Raw genomic sequence first — 14,753 nt, 5'->3', positions numbered from 1 at the left:
TTAGGGTCCAGGTGAGGGTACGGCAACGCTTTAGGGGGAGCGTGCGTGTGAGGGCGCGGGTTAGTGTTAGCGTACGGGTTAGGATTAGGGGACGGGTGAGGGTCAGGCTTCGGGGAAGGGTTAGGGTTAGGGTTCGGGCTAGGGTTAGGGTTAGGGGACGGGGACGGTTTAGGGTCCAGGTGAGGGTACGGCAACGCTTTAGGGGGAGCGTGCGTGTGAGGGCGCGGTTTAGTGTTCGCGTACGGGTTAGGATTAGGGGACGGGTGAGGGTCAGGCTTCGGGGAAGGGTTAGGGTTAGGGTTCGGGCTAGGGTTAGGGTTAGGGGACGGGGACGGTTTAGGGTACAGGTGAGGGTACGGCAACTCTTTAGGGGGAGCGTGCGTGTGAGGGCACGGGTTAGTGTTAGCGTACGGGTTAGGATTAGCGGACGGGTGAGGGTCAGGCTTCGGGGAAGGGTTAGGGTTAGGGTTCGGGCTAGGGTTAGGGTTAGGGGATGGGGACGGTTTCGGGTCCAGGTGAGGGTACGGCAACGCTTTAGGGGGAGCGTGCGTGTGAGGGCTCGGGGTAGTGTTATCGTACGGGTTAGGATTAGGGGACGGGTGAGGGTCAGGCTTCGGGGAAGGGTTAGGGTTAGGGTTCGGGCTAGGGTTAGGGTTAGGGGATGGGGACGGTTTAGGGTCCAGGTGAGGGTACGGCAACGCTTTAGGGTGACCGTGCGTGTGAGGGCGTGGGTTAGTGTTAGCGTACGGGTTAGGATTAGGGGACGGGTGAGGGTCAGGCTTCGGGGAAGGGTTAGGGTTAGGGTTCGGGCTAGGGTTAGGGTTAGGGGACGGGGACGGTTTAGGGTCCAGGTGAGGGTACGGCAACGCTTTAGGGGGAGCGTGCGTGTGAGGGCGCGGGTTAGTGTTAGCGTATGGGTTAGGATTAGGGGACGGGTGAGGGTCAGGCTTCGGGGAAGGGTTAGGGTTAGGGTTCGGGCTAGGGTTAGGGTTAGGGGACGGGGACGGTTTAGGGTCCAGGTGAGGGTACGGCAACGCTTTAGGGGGAGCGTGCGTGTGAGTGCGCGGGTTAGTGTTAGTGTACGGGTTAGGATTAGGGGACGGGTGAGGGTCAGGCTTCGGTGAAGGGTTAGGGTTAGGGTTCGGGCTAGGGTTAGGGTTAGGGGACGGGGACGGTTTATGGTCCAGGTGAGGGTACGGCAACGCTTTAGGGGGAGCGTGCGTGTGAGGGCGCGCGTTAGTGTTAGCGTACGGCTTAGGATTAGGGGACGGGTGAGGATCAGGCTTCGGGGAAGTGTTAGGGTAAGGGTTCGGGCTAGGGTTAGGGTTAGCGGACGGGGACGGTTTAGGGTCCAGGTGAGGGTACGGCAACGCTTTAGGGGGAGCGTGCGTGTGAGGGCGCGGGTTAGTGTTAGCGTACGGGTTAGGATTAGGGGACGGGTGAGGGTCAGGCTTCGGGGAAGGGTTAGGGTTAGGGTTCGGGCTAGGGTTAGGGTTAGGGGACGGGGACGGTTTAGGGTCCAGGTGAGGGTACGGCAACGCTTTAGGGGGAGCGTGCGTGTGAGGGCGCGGGTTAGTGTTAGCATACGGGTTAGGATTAGGGGACGGGTGAGGGTCAGGCTTCGGGGAAGGGTTAGGGTTAGGGTTCGGGCTAGGGTTAGGTTTAGGGGACGGGGACGGTTTAGGGTCCAGGTGAGGGTACGGCAACGCTTTACGGGGAGCGTGCGTGTGAGGGCGCGGGTTAGTGTTAGCGTACGGGTTAGGATTAGGGGACGGGTGAGGGTCAGGCTTCGGGGAAGGGTTAGGGTCAGGGTTCGGGCTAGGGTTAGGGTTAGGGGACGGGGACGGTTTAGGGTCCAGGTGAGGGTACGGCAACGCTTTAGGGGGAGCGTGCGTGTGAGGGCGCGGGTTAGTGTTAGCGTACGGGTTAGGATTAGGGGACGGGTGAGGGTCAGGCTTCGGGGAAGGATTAGGGTTAGGGTTCGGGCTAGGGTTAGGGTTAGGGGACGGGGACGGTTTAGGGTCCAGGTGAGGGTACGGCAACGCTTTAGGGGGAGCGTGCGTGTGAGGGCACGGGCTAGTGTTAGCGTACGGGTTAGGATTAGGGGACGGGTGAGGGTTAGGCTTCGGGGAAGTGTTAGGGTTAGGGTTCGGGCTAGGGTTAGGGTTAGGGGACGGGGACGGTTTAGGGTCCAGGTGAGGGTACGGCAACGCTTTAGGGGGAGCGTGCATGTGAGGTCACTGGTTACTGTTAGCGTACGGGTTAGGATTAGGGGACGGGTGGGGGTCAGGCTTCGGGGAAGGGTTAGGGTTAGGGTTCGGGCTAGGGTTAGGGTTAGGGTTAGGGGACGGTTTAGGGTCCAGGTGAGGGTACGGCAACGCTTTAGGGGGAGCGTGCGTGTGAGGGCGCGGGTTAGTGTTAGCGTACGGGTTAGGATTAGGGGACGGGTGAGGGTCAGGCTTCGGGGAAGGGTTAGGGCTAGGGTTCGGGCTAGGGTTAGGGTTAGGGGACGGGGACGGTTTCGGGTCCAGGTGAGGGTACGGCAACGCTTTAGGGGGAGCGTGCGTGTGAGGGCGTGGGTTAGTGTTAGCGTACGGGTTAGGATTAGGGGACGGGTGAGTGTCAGGCTTCGGAGAAGGGTTAGGGTTAGGGTTCGGGCTAGGGTTAGGGTTAGGGGACGGGGACGGTTTCGGGTCCAGGTGAGGGTACGGCAACGCTTTAGGGGGAGCGTGCGTATGTGGGCTTGTGTTAGTGTTAGCGTACGGGTTAGGATTAGGGGACGGGTGAGGGTCAGGCTTCGGGGAAGGGTTAGGGTTAGGGTTCGGGTTAGGGTTAGGGGACGGGGACGGTTTAGGGTCCAGGTGAGGGTACGGCAATGCTTTAGGGGGAGCGTGCGTGTGAGGGTGCGGGTTAGTGTTAGCGTACGGGTTAGGATTAGGGGACGGGTGAGGGTCAGGCTTCGGGGAAGGGTTAGGGTTAGGGTTAAGCTAGGGTTAGGGTTAGGGGACGGGGACGGTTTAGGGTCCAGGTGAGAGGACGGCAACGCTTTAGGGGGAGCGTGCGTGTGAGGGCGTGGGTTAGTGTTAGCGTACGGGTTAGGATTAGGGGACGGGTGAGGGTCAGGCTTCGGGGAAGGGATAGGGTTAGGGTTCGGGCTAGGGTTAGGGTTAGGGGATGGGGACGGTTTAGGGTCCAGGTGAGGGTACGGCAACGCTTTAGGGGGAGCGTGCGTGTGAGGGCGCGGGTTAGTGTTAGCGTACGGGTTAGGATTAGGGGACGGGTGAGGGTCAGGCTTCGGGGAAGGGTTAGGGTTAGGGTTCGGGCTAGGGTTAGGGTTAGGGGACGGGGACGGCTTAGGGTCCAGGTGAGGGTACGGCAACGCTTTAGGGGGAGCGTGCGTGTGAGGGCGCGGGTTAGTGTTAGCGTATGGGTTAGGATTAGGGGACGGGTGAGGGTCAGGCTTCGGGGAAGGGTTAGGGTTAGGGTTCGGGCTAGGGTTAGGGTTAGGGGACGGGGACGGTTTAGGGTCCAGGTGAGGGTATGGCAACACTTTAGGGGGAGCGTGCGTGTGAGGGCGCGGGTTAGTGTTAGCGTACGGGTTAGGATTAGGGGATGGGTGAGGGTCAGGCTTCCGGGAAGGGTTAGGGTTAGGGTTCGGGCTAGGGTTAGGGTTAGGGGACGGGGACGGTTTATGGTCCAGGTGAGGGTACGGCAACGCTTTAGGGGGAGCGTGCGTGTGAGGGCGCGGGTTAGTGTTAGCGTACGGCTTAGGATTAGGGGACGGGTGAGGGTCAGGCTTCGGGGAAGTGTTACGGTAAGGGTTCGGGCTAGGGTTAGGGTTAGCTGACGGGGACGGTTTAGGGTCCAGGTGAGGGTACGGCAACACTTTAGGGGGAGCGTGCGTGTGAGGGCGCGGGTTAGTGTTAGCGTACGGGTTAGGATTAGGGGACGGGTGAGGGTCAGGCTTCGGGGAAGGGTTAGGGTTATGGTTCGGGCTAGGGTTAGGGTTAGGGGACGGGGACGATTTAGGGTCCAGGTGAGGGTACGGCAACGCTTTAGGGGGAGCGTGCGTGTGAGGGCGCGGGTTAGTGTTAGCGTACGGGTTAGGATTAGGGGACGGGTGAGGGTCAGGCTTCGGGGAAGGGTTAGGGTTAGGGTTCGGGCTAGGGTTAGGTTTAGGGGACGGGGACGGTTTAGGGTCCAGGTGAGGGTACGGCAACGCTTTAGGGGGAGCGTGCGTGTGAGGGCGCGGGTTAGTGTTAGCGTACGGGTTAGGATTAGGGGACGGGTGAGGGTCAGGCTTCGGGGAAGGGTTAGGGTTAGGGTTCGGGCTAGGGTTACGGTTAGGGGACGGGGACGGTTTAGGGTCCAGGTGAGGGTACGGCAACGCTTTAGGGGGAGCGTGCGTGTGAGGGCGCGGGTTAGTGTTAGCGTACGGGTTAGGATTAGGGGACGGGTGAGGGTCAGGCTTCGGGGAAGGGTTAGGGTTAGGGTTCAGGCTAGGGTTAGGGTTAGGGGACGGGGACGGTTTAGGGTCCAGGTGAGGGTACGGCAACGCTTTAGGGGGAGCGTGCGTGTGAGGGCGTGGGTTAGTGTTAGCGTACGGGTTAGGATTAGGGGACGGGTGAGGGTCAGGCTTCGGGGAAGGGTTAGGGTTAGGGTTCGGGCTAGGGTTAGGGTTAGGGGACGGGGACGGTTTAGGGTCCAGGTGAGGGTACGGCAACGCTTTAGGGGGAGCGTGCGTGTGAGGGCGCGGGTTAGTGTTAGCGTACGGGTTAGGATTAGGGGACGGGTGAGGGTCAGGCTTCGGGGAAGGGTTAGGGTTAGGGTTCGGGCTAGGGTTAGGGTTAGGGGACGGGGACGGTTTCGGGTCCAGGTGAGGGTACGGCAACGCTTTAGGGGGAGCGTGCGTGTGTGGGCTTGGGTTAGTGTTAGCGTACGGGTTAGGATTAGGGGACGGGTGAGGGTCAGGCTTCGGGGAAGGGTTAGGGTTAGGGTTCGGGCTAGGGTTAGGGTTAGGGGATGGGGATGGTTTAGGGTCCAGGTGAGGGTACAGCAACGCTTTAGGGGGAGCGTGCGTGTGAGGGTGCGGGTTAGTGTTAGCGTACGGGTTAGGATTAGGGGACGGGTGAGGGTCAGGCTTCGGGGAAGGGTTAGGGTTAGGGTTATGCTAGGGTTAGGGTTAGGGGACGGGGACGGTTTAGGGTCCAGGTGAGGGGACGGCAACGCTTTAGGGGGAGCGTGCGTGTGAGGGCGCGGGTTAGTGTTAGCGTACGGGTTAGGATTAGGGGACGGGTGAGGGTGAGGCTTCGGGGAAGGGATAGGGTTAGGGTTCGGGCTAGGGTTAGGGTTAGGGGATGGGGACGGTTTAGGGTCCAGGTGAGGGTACGGCAACGCTTTAGGGGGAGCGTGCGTGTGAGGGAGCGGGTTAGTGTTAGCGTACGGGTTAGGATTAGGGGACGGGTGAGGGTCATGCATCGGGGAAGGGTTAGGGTTAGGGTTCGGGCTAGGGTTAGGGTTAGGGGACGGGGACGGTTTAGGGTCCAGGTGAGGGTACGGCAATGCTTTAGGGGGAGCGTGCGTGTGAGGGCGCGGGTTAGTGTTAGCGTACGGGTTAGGATTAGGGGACGGGTGAGGGTCAGGCTTCGGGGAAGGGTTAGGGTTAGGGTTAGGGGACGGGGACGGTTTAGGGTCCAGGTGAGGGTACGGCAACGCTTTAGGGGAAGCGTGCGTGTGAGGGCGCGGGGTAGTGTTAGCGTACGGGTTAGGATTAGGGGACGGGTGAGGGTCAGGCTTCGGGGAAGGGTTAGGGTTAGGGTTCGGGCTAGGGTTAGGGTTAGGGGACGGGGACGGTTTAGGGTCCAGGTGAGGGTACGGCAATGCTTTAGGGGGAGCGTGCGTGTGAGGGCGCGGGTTAGTGTTAGCGTACGGGTTAGGATTAGGGGACGGGTGAGGCTCAGGCTTCGGGGAAGGGTTAGGGTTAGGGTTCGGGCTAGGGTTAGGGTTAGGGGACGGGGACGGTTTAGGGTCCAGGTGAGGGTACGGCAACGCTTTAGGGGGAGCGTGCGTGTGAGGGCGCGGGTTAGTGTTAGCGTACGGGTTAGGATTAGGGGACGGGTGAGGGTCAGGCTTCGGGGAAGGGTTAGGGTCAGGGTTCGGGCTGGGGTTAGGGTTAGGGGACGGGGAAGGTTTAGGGTCCAGGTGAGGGTACGGCAACGCTTTAGGGGGACCGTGTGTGTGAGGGCACGGGTTAGTGTTAGCGTACGGGTTAGGATTAGGGGACGGGTGAGGGTCAGGCTTCGGGGAATGGTTAGGGTTAGGGTTCGGGCTAGGGTTAGGGTTAGGGGACGGGGACGGTTTAGGGTCCAGGTGAGGGTACGGCAACGCTTTAGGGGGAGCGTGCGTGTGAGGGCGTGGGTTAGTGTTAGCGTACGGGTTAGGATTAGGGGACGGGTGAGGGTCAGGCTTCGGGGAAGGGATAGGGTTAGGGTTCGGGCTAGGGTTAGGGTTAGGGGATGGGGACGGTTTAGGGTCCAGGTGAGGGTACGGCAACGCTTTAGGGGGAGCGTGCGTGTGAGGGCGCGGGTTAGTGTTAGCGTACGGGTTAGGATTAGGGGACGGGGGAGGGTCAGGCTTCGGGGAAGGGTTAGGGTTAGGGTTCGGGCTGGGGTTAGGGTTAGGGGACGGGGACGGCTTAGGGTCCAGGTGAGGGTACGGCAACGCTTTAGGGGGAGCGTGCGTGTGAGGGCGCGGGTTAGTGTTAGCGTATGGGTTAGGATTAGGGGACGGGTGAGGGTCAGGCTTTGGGGAAGGGTTAGGGTTAGGGTTCGGGCTAGGGTTAGGGTTAGGGGACGGGGACGGTTTAGGGTCCAGGTGAGGGAATGGCAACGCTTTAGGGGGAGCGTGCGTGTGAGGGCGCGGGTTAGTGTTAGCGTACGGGTTAGGATTAGGGGACGGGTGAGGGTCAGGCTTCGGGGAAGGGTTAGGGTTAGGGTTCGGGCTAGGGTTAGGGTTAGGGGACGGGGACGGTTTATGGTCCAGGTGAGGGTACGGCAACGCTTTAGGGGGAGCGTGCGTGTGAGGGCGCGGGTTAGTGTTAGCGTACGGCTTAGGATTAGGGGACGGGTGAGGGTCAGGCTTCGGGGAAGTGTTACGGTAAGGGTTCGGGCTAGGGTTAGGGTTAGCTGACGGGGACGGTTTAGGGTCCAGGTGAGGGTACGGCAACACTTTAGGGGGAGCGTGCGTGTGAGGGCGCGGGTTAGTGTTAGCGTACGGGTTAGGATTAGGGGACGGGTGAGGGTCAGGCTTCGGGGAAGGGTTAGGGTTATGGTTCGGGCTAGGGTTAGGGTTAGGGGACGGGGACGATTTAGGGTCCAGGTGAGGGTACGGCAACGCTTTAGGGGGAGCGTGCGTGTGAGGGCGCGGGTTAGTGTTAGCGTACGGGTTAGGATTAGGGGACGGGTGAGGGTCAGGCTTCGGGGAAGGGTTAGGGTTAGGGTTCGGGCTAGGGTTAGGTTTAGGGGACGGGGACGGTTTAGGGTCCAGGTGAGGGTACGGCAACGCTTTAGGGGGAGCGTGCGTGTGAGGGCGCGGGTTAGTGTTAGCGTACGGGTTAGGATTAGGGGACGGGTGAGGGTCAGGCTTCGGGGAAGGGTTAGGGTTAGGGTTCGGGCTAGGGTTACGGTTAGGGGACGGGGACGGTTTAGGGTCCAGGTGAGGGTACGGCAATGCTTTAGGGGGAGCGTGCGTGTGAGGGCGCGGGTTAGTGTTAGCGTACGGGTTAGGATTAGGGGACGGGTGAGGGTCAGGCTTCGGGGAAGGGTTAGGGTTAGGGTTCAGGCTAGGGTTAGGGTTAGGGGACGGGGACGGTTTAGGGTCCAGGTGAGGGTACGGCAACGCTTTAGGGGGAGCGTGCGTGTGAGGGCGTGGGTTAGTGTTAGCGTACGGGTTAGGATTAGGGGACGGGTGAGGGTCAGGCTTCGGGGAAGGGTTAGGGTTAGGGTTCGGGCTAGGGTTAGGGTTAGGGGACGGGGACGGTTTAGGGTCCAGGTGAGGGTACGGCAACGCTTTAGGGGGAGCGTGCGTGTGAGGGCGCGGGTTAGTGTTAGCGTACGGGTTAGGATTAGGGGACGGGTGAGGGTCAGGCTTCGGGGAAGGGTTAGGGTTAGGGTTCGGGCTAGGGTTAGGGTTAGGGGACGGGGACGGTTTCGGGTCCAGGTGAGGGTACGGCAACGCTTTAGGGGGAGCGTGCGTGTGTGGGCTTGGGTTAGTGTTAGCGTACGGGTTAGGATTAGGGGACGGGTGAGGGTCAGGCTTCGGGGAAGGGTTAGGGTTAGGGTTCGGGCTAGGGTTAGGGTTAGGGGATGGGGATGGTTTAGGGTCCAGGTGAGGGTACGGCAACGCTTTAGGGGGAGCGTGCGTGTGAGGGTGCGGGTTAGTGTTAGCGTACGGGTTAGGATTAGGGGACGGGTGAGGGTCAGGCTTCGGGGAAGGGTTAGGGTTAGGGTTATGCTAGGGTTAGGGTTAGGGGACGGGGACGGTTTAGGGTCCAGGTGAGGGGACGGCAACGCTTTAGGGGGAGCGTGCGTGTGAGGGCGCGGGTTAGTGTTAGCGTACGGGTTAGGATTAGGGGACGGGTGAGGGTCAGGCTTCGGGGAAGGGATAGGGTTAGGGTTCGGGCTAGGGTTAGGGTTAGGGGATGGGGACGGTTTAGGGTCCAGGTGAGGGTACGGCAACGCTTTAGGGGGAGCGTGCGTGTGAGGGCGCGGGTTAGTGTTAGCGTACGGGTTAGGATTAAGGGACGGGTGAGGGTCATGCATCGGGGAAGGGTTAGGGTTAGGGTTCGGGCTAGGGTTAGGGTTAGGGGACGGGGACGGTTTAGGGTCCAGGTGAGGGTACGGCAATGCTTTAGGGGGAGCGTGCGTGTGAGGGCGCGGGTTAGTGTTAGCGTACGGGTTAGGATTAGGGGACGGGTGAGGGTCAGGCTTCGGGGAAGGGTTAGGGTTAGGGTTAGGGGACGGGGACGGTTTAGGGTCCAGGTGAGGGTACGGCAACGCTTTAGGGGAAGCGTGCGTGTGAGGGCGCGGGGTAGTGTTAGCGTACGGGTTAGGATTAGGGGACGGGTGAGGGTCAGGCTTCGGGGAAGGGTTAGGGTAAGGGTTCGGGCTAGGGTTAGGGTTAGGGGACGGGGACGGTTTAGGGTCCAGGTGAGGGTACGGCAACGCTTTAGGGGGAGCGTGCGTGTGAGGGCGCGGGTTAGTGTTAGCGTACGGGTTAGGATTAGGGGACGGGTGAGGCTCAGGCTTCGGGGAAGGGTTAGGGTTAGGGTTCGGGCTAGGGTTAGGGTTAGGGGACGGGGACGGTTTAGGGTCCAGGTGAGGGTACGGCAACGCTTTAGGGGGAGCGTGCGTGTGAGGGCGCGGGTTAGTGTTAGCGTACGGGTTAGGATTAGGGGACGGGTGAGGGTCAGGCTTCGGGGAAGGGTTAGGGTCAGGGTTCGGGCTAGGGTTAGGGTTAGGGGACGGGGAAGGTTTAGGGTCCAGGTGAGGGTACGGCAACGCTTTAGGGGGAGCGTGTGTGTGAGGGCACGGGTTAGTGTTAGCGTACGGGTTAGGATTAGGGGACGGGTGAGGGTCAGGCTTCGGGGAATGGTTAGGGTTAGGGTTCGGGCTAGGGTTAGGGTTCGGGGACGGGGACGGTTTAGGGTCCAGGTGAGGGTATGGCAACGCTTTAGGGGGAGCGTGCGTGTGAGGGCGCGGGGTAGTGTTAGCGTACGGGTTAGGATTAGGGGACGGGTGAGGGTCAGGCTTCGGGGAAGGGTTAGGGTTAGGGTTCGGGCTAGGGTTAGGGTTAGGGGACGGGGACGGTTTCGGGTCCAGGTGAGGGTACGGCAACGCTTTAGGGGGAGCGTGCGTGTGAAAGCGCGGGTTAGTGTTAGCGTACGGGTTAGGATTAGGGGACGGGTGAGGGTCAGGCTTCGGGGAAGCGTTAAGGTTAGGGTTCGGGCTAGGGTTAGGGTTAGGGGACGGGGACGGTTTAGGGTCCAGGTGAGGGTACGGCAACGCTTTAGGGGGAGCGTGCATGTGAGGGCGCGGTTTAGTGTTAACGTACGGGTTAGGATTAGGGGACGGGTGAGGGTCAGGCTTCGGGGAAGGGTTAGGGTTAGGGTTCGGCTAGGGTTAGGGTTAGGGGACGGGGACGGTTTAGAGTCCAGGTGAGGGTACGGCAACACTTTAGGGGGAGCATGCGTGTGAGGGCGCTGGTTAGTGTTAGCGTACGGATTAGGATTAGGGTACGGGTGAGGGTCAGGCTTCGGGGAAGGGTTAGGGTTAGGGTTCGGGGTAGGGTTAGGGTTAGGGAACGGGGACGGTTTAGGGTCCAGGTGAGGGTACGGCAACGCTTTAGGGGGAGCGTGCGTGTGAGGACGTGGGTTAGTGTTAGCGTACGGGTTAGGATTAGGGGACGGGTGAGGGTCAGGCTTCGGGGAAGGGTTAGGGTTAGGGTTCGGGCTAGGGTTAGGGTTAGGGGACGGGGACGGTTTAGGGTCCAGGTGAGGGTATGGCAACGCTTTAGGGGGAGCGTGCGTGTGAGGGCGCGGGTTAGTGTTAGCGTACGGGTTAGGATTAGGGGACGGGTGAGGGTCAGGCTTCGGGGAAGGGTTAGGGTTAGGGTTATGCTAGGGTTAGGGTTAGGGGACGGGGACGGTTTAGGGTCCAGGTGAGGGTACGGCAACGCTTTAGGGGGAGCGTGCGTGTGAGGGCGCGGGCTAGTGTTAGCGTACGGGTTAGGATTAGGGGACGGGTGAGGGTTAGGCTTCGGGGAAGTGTTAGGGTTAGGGTTCGGGCTAGGGTTAGGGTTAGGGGACGGGGACGGTTTAGGGTCCAGGTGAGGGTACGGCAACGCTTTAGGGGGAGCGTGCATGTGAGGGCACGGGTTAGTGTTAGCGTACGGGTAAGGATTAGGGGACGGGTGAGGGTCAGGCTTCGGGGAAGGGTTAGGGTTAGGGTTCGGGCTAGGGTTAGGGTTAGGGGACGGGGACGGTTTAGGGTCCAGGTGAGGGTACGGCAACGCTTTAGGGGGAGCGTGCGTGTGAGGGCACGGGTTAGTGTTAGCGTACGGGTAAGGATTAGGGGACGGGTGAGGGTCATGCATCGGGGAAGGGTTAGGGTTAGGGTTCGGGCTAGGGTTAGGTTTAGGGGACGGGGACGGTTTAGGGTCCAGGTGAGGGTACGGCAATGCTTTAGGGGGAGCGTGCGTGTGAGGGCGCGGGTTAGTGTTAGCGTACGGGTTAGGATTAGGGGACGGGTGAGGGTCAGGCTTCGGGGAAGGGTTAGGGTTAGGGTTAGGGGACGGGGACGGTTTAGGGTCCAGGTGAGGGTACGGCAACGCTTTAGGGGAAGCGTGCGTGTGAGGGCGCGGGGTAGTGTTAGCGTACGGGTTAGGATTAGGGGACGGGTGAGGGTCAGGCTTCGGGGAAGGGTTAGGGTTAGGGTTCGGGCTAGGGTTAGGGTTAGGGGACGGGGACGGTTTAGGGTCCAGGTGAGGGTACGGCAACGCTTTAGGGGGAGCGTGCGTGTGAGGGCGCGGGTTAGTGTTAGCGTACGGGTTAGGATTAGGGGACGGGTGAGGCTCAGGCTTCGGGGAAGGGTTAGGGTTAGGGTTCGGGCTAGGGTTAGGGTTAGGGGACGGGGACGGTTTAGGGTCCAGGTGAGGGTACGGCAACGCTTTAGGGGGAGCGTGCGTGTGAGGGCGCGGGTTAGTGTTAGCGTACGGGTTAGGATTAGGGGACGGGTGAGGGTCAGGCTTCGGGGAAGGGTTAGGGTCAGGGTTCGGGCTAGGGTTAGGGTTAGGGGACGGGGAAGGTTTAGGGTCCAGGTGAGGGTACGGCAACGCTTTAGGGGGAGCGTGTGTGTGAGGGCACGGGTTAGTGTTAGCGTACGGGTTAGGATTAGGGGACGGGTGAGGGTCAGGCTTCGGGGAATGGTTAGGGTTAGGGTTCGGGCTAGGGTTAGGGTTAGGGGACGGGGACGGTTTAGGGTCCAGGTGAGGGTACGGCAACGCTTTAGGGGGAGCGTGCGTGTGAGGGCGTGGGTTAGTGTTAGCGTACGGGTTAGGATTAGGGGACGGGTGAGGGTCAGGCTTCGGGGAAGGGATAGGGTTAGGATTCGGGCTAGGGTTAGGGTTAGGGGATGGGGACGGTTTAGGGTCCAGGTGAGGGTACGGCAACGCTTTAGGGGGAGCGTGCGTGTGAGGGCGCGGGTTAGTGTTAGCGTACGGGTTAGGATTAGGGGACGGGTGAGGGTCAGGCTTCGGGGAAGGGTTAGGGTTAGGGTTCGGGCTAGGGTTAGGGTTAGGGGACGGGGACGGCTTAGGGTCCAGGTGAGGGTACGGCAACGCTTTAGGGGGAGCGTGCGTGTGAGGGCGCGGGTTAGTGTTAGCGTACGGGTTAGGATTAGGGGACGGGTGAGGGTCAGGCTTCGGGGAAGGGTTAGGGTTAGGGTTCGGGCTAGGGTTAGGGTTAGGGGACGGGGACGGTTTAGGGTCCAGGTGAGGGTATGGCAACGCTTTAGGGGGAGCGTGCGTGTGAGGGCGCGGGTTAGTGTTAGCGTACGGGTTAGGATTAGGGGACGGGTGAGGGTCAGGCTTCGGGGAAGGGTTAGGGTTAGGGTTCGGGCTAGGGTTAGGGTTAGGGGACGGGGACGGTTTATGGTCCAGGTGAGGGTACGGCAACGCTTTAGGGGGAGCGTGCGTGTGAGGGCGCGGGTTAGTGTTAGCGTACGGCTTAGGATTAGGGGACGGGTGAGGGTCAGGCTTCGGGGAAGTGTTACGGTAAGGGTTCGGGCTAGGGTTAGGGTTAGCTGACGGGGACGGTTTAGGGTCCAGGTGAGGGTACGGCAACACTTTAGGGGGAGCGTGCGTGTGAGGGCGCGGGTTAGTGTTAGCGTACGGGTTAGGATTAGGGGACGGGTGAGGGTCAGGCTTCGGGGAAGGGTTAGGGTTATGGTTCGGGCTAGGGTTAGGGTTAGGGGACGGGGACGATTTAGGGTCCAGGTGAGGGTACGGCAACGCTTTAGGGGGAGCGTGCGTGTGAGGGCGCGGGTTAGTGTTAGCGTACGGGTTAGGATTAGGGGACGGGTGAGGGTCAGGCTTCGGGGAAGGGTTAGGGTTAGGGTTCGGGCTAGGGTTAGGTTTAGGGGACGGGGACGGTTTAGGGTCCAGGTGAGGGTACGGCAACGCTTTAGGGGGAGCGTGCGTGTGAGGGCGCGGGTTAGTGTTAGCGTACGGGTTAGGATTAGGGGACGGGTGAGGGTCAGGCTTCGGGGAAGGGTTAGGGTTAGGGTTCGGGCTAGGGTTACGGTTAGGGGACGGGGACGGTTTAGGGTCCAGGTGAGGGTACGGCAATGCTTTAGGGGGAGCGTGCGTGTGAGGGCGCGGGTTAGTGTTAGCGTACGGGTTAGGATTAGGGGACGGGTGAGGGTCAGGCTTCGGGGAAGGGTTAGGTTTAGGGTTCGGGCTAGGGTTAGGGTTAGGGGATGGGGACAGTTTAGGGTCCAGGTGAGGGTACGGCAACGCTTTATGGGGAGCGTGCGTGTGAGGGCGCGGGTTAGTGTTAGCGTACGGGTTAGGATTAGGGTACGGGTGAGGGTCAGGCTTCGGGGAAGGGTTAGGGTTAGGGTTCGGGCTAGGGTTAGGGTTAGGGGACGGGGACGGTTTAAGGTCCAGGTGAGGGTACGGCAACGCTTTAGGGGGAGCGTGCGTGTGAGGGCGCGGGTTAGTGTTAACGTACGGGTTAGGATTAGGGGACGGGTGAGGGTCAGGCTTCGGGGAAGGGTTAGGGTTAGGGTTCGGGCTAGGGTTAGGGTTAGGGGATGGGGACGGTTTAGGGTCCAGGTGAGGGTACGGCAACGCTTTAGGGGGAGCGTGCGTGTGAGGGCGCTGGTTAGTGTTAGCGTACGGGTTAGGATTAGGGGACGGGTGAGGGTCAGGCTTCGGGGAAGGGTTAGGGTTAGGGTTCGGCTAGGGTTAGGGTTAGGGGACGGGGACGTTTTAGGGTCCAGGTGAGGGTACGGCAACATTTTAGGGGGAGCGTGTGTGTGAGGGCGCGGGTTAGTGTTAGCGTACAGGTTAGGATTAGGGGACGGGTGAGGGTCAGGCTTCGGGGAAGGGTTAGTGTTAGGGTTCGGGCTAGGGTTAGGGTTAGGGGACGGGGACGGTTTAGGGTCCAGGTGAGGGTACGGCAACGCTTTAGGGGGAGCGTGCGTGTGAGGGGCGGGTTAGTGTTAACGTACGGGTTAGGATTAGGGGACGGGTGAGGGTCAGGCTTCGGGGAAGGGTTAGGGTTAGGGTTCGGGCTAGGGTTAGGGTTAGGGGACGGGGACGGTTTAGGGTCTAGGTGAGGGTACGGCAACGCTTTAGGGGGAGCGTGCGTGTGAGGGCGCGGGTTAGTGTTAGCGTACGGGTTAGGATTAGGGGACGGGTGAGGGTCAGGCTTCGGGGAAGGGTTAGGGTTAGGGTTCTGCTAGGGTTAGGGTTAGGGGACGGGGACGGTTTAGGGTCCAGGTGAGGGGACGGCAACGCTTTAGGGGGAGCATGCGTGTGAGGGCGCGGGTTAGTGTTAGCGTACGGGTTACGATTAGGGGAAGGGTGAGGGTCAGGCTTCGGGGAAGGGTTAGGGTTAGGGTTCGGGCTAGGGTTAGGGTTAGGGGACGGGGACGGTTTAGGGTCCAGGTGAGGGTACGGCAACGCTTTAGGGG

The sequence above is a fragment of the Delphinus delphis genome, chromosome 5, assembly GCF_949987515.2.
Source record: "Delphinus delphis chromosome 5, mDelDel1.2, whole genome shotgun sequence".
NCBI lineage: Eukaryota > Metazoa > Chordata > Mammalia > Artiodactyla > Delphinidae > Delphinus > Delphinus delphis.
Note: the sequence above shows the minus strand (reverse complement) of the source record.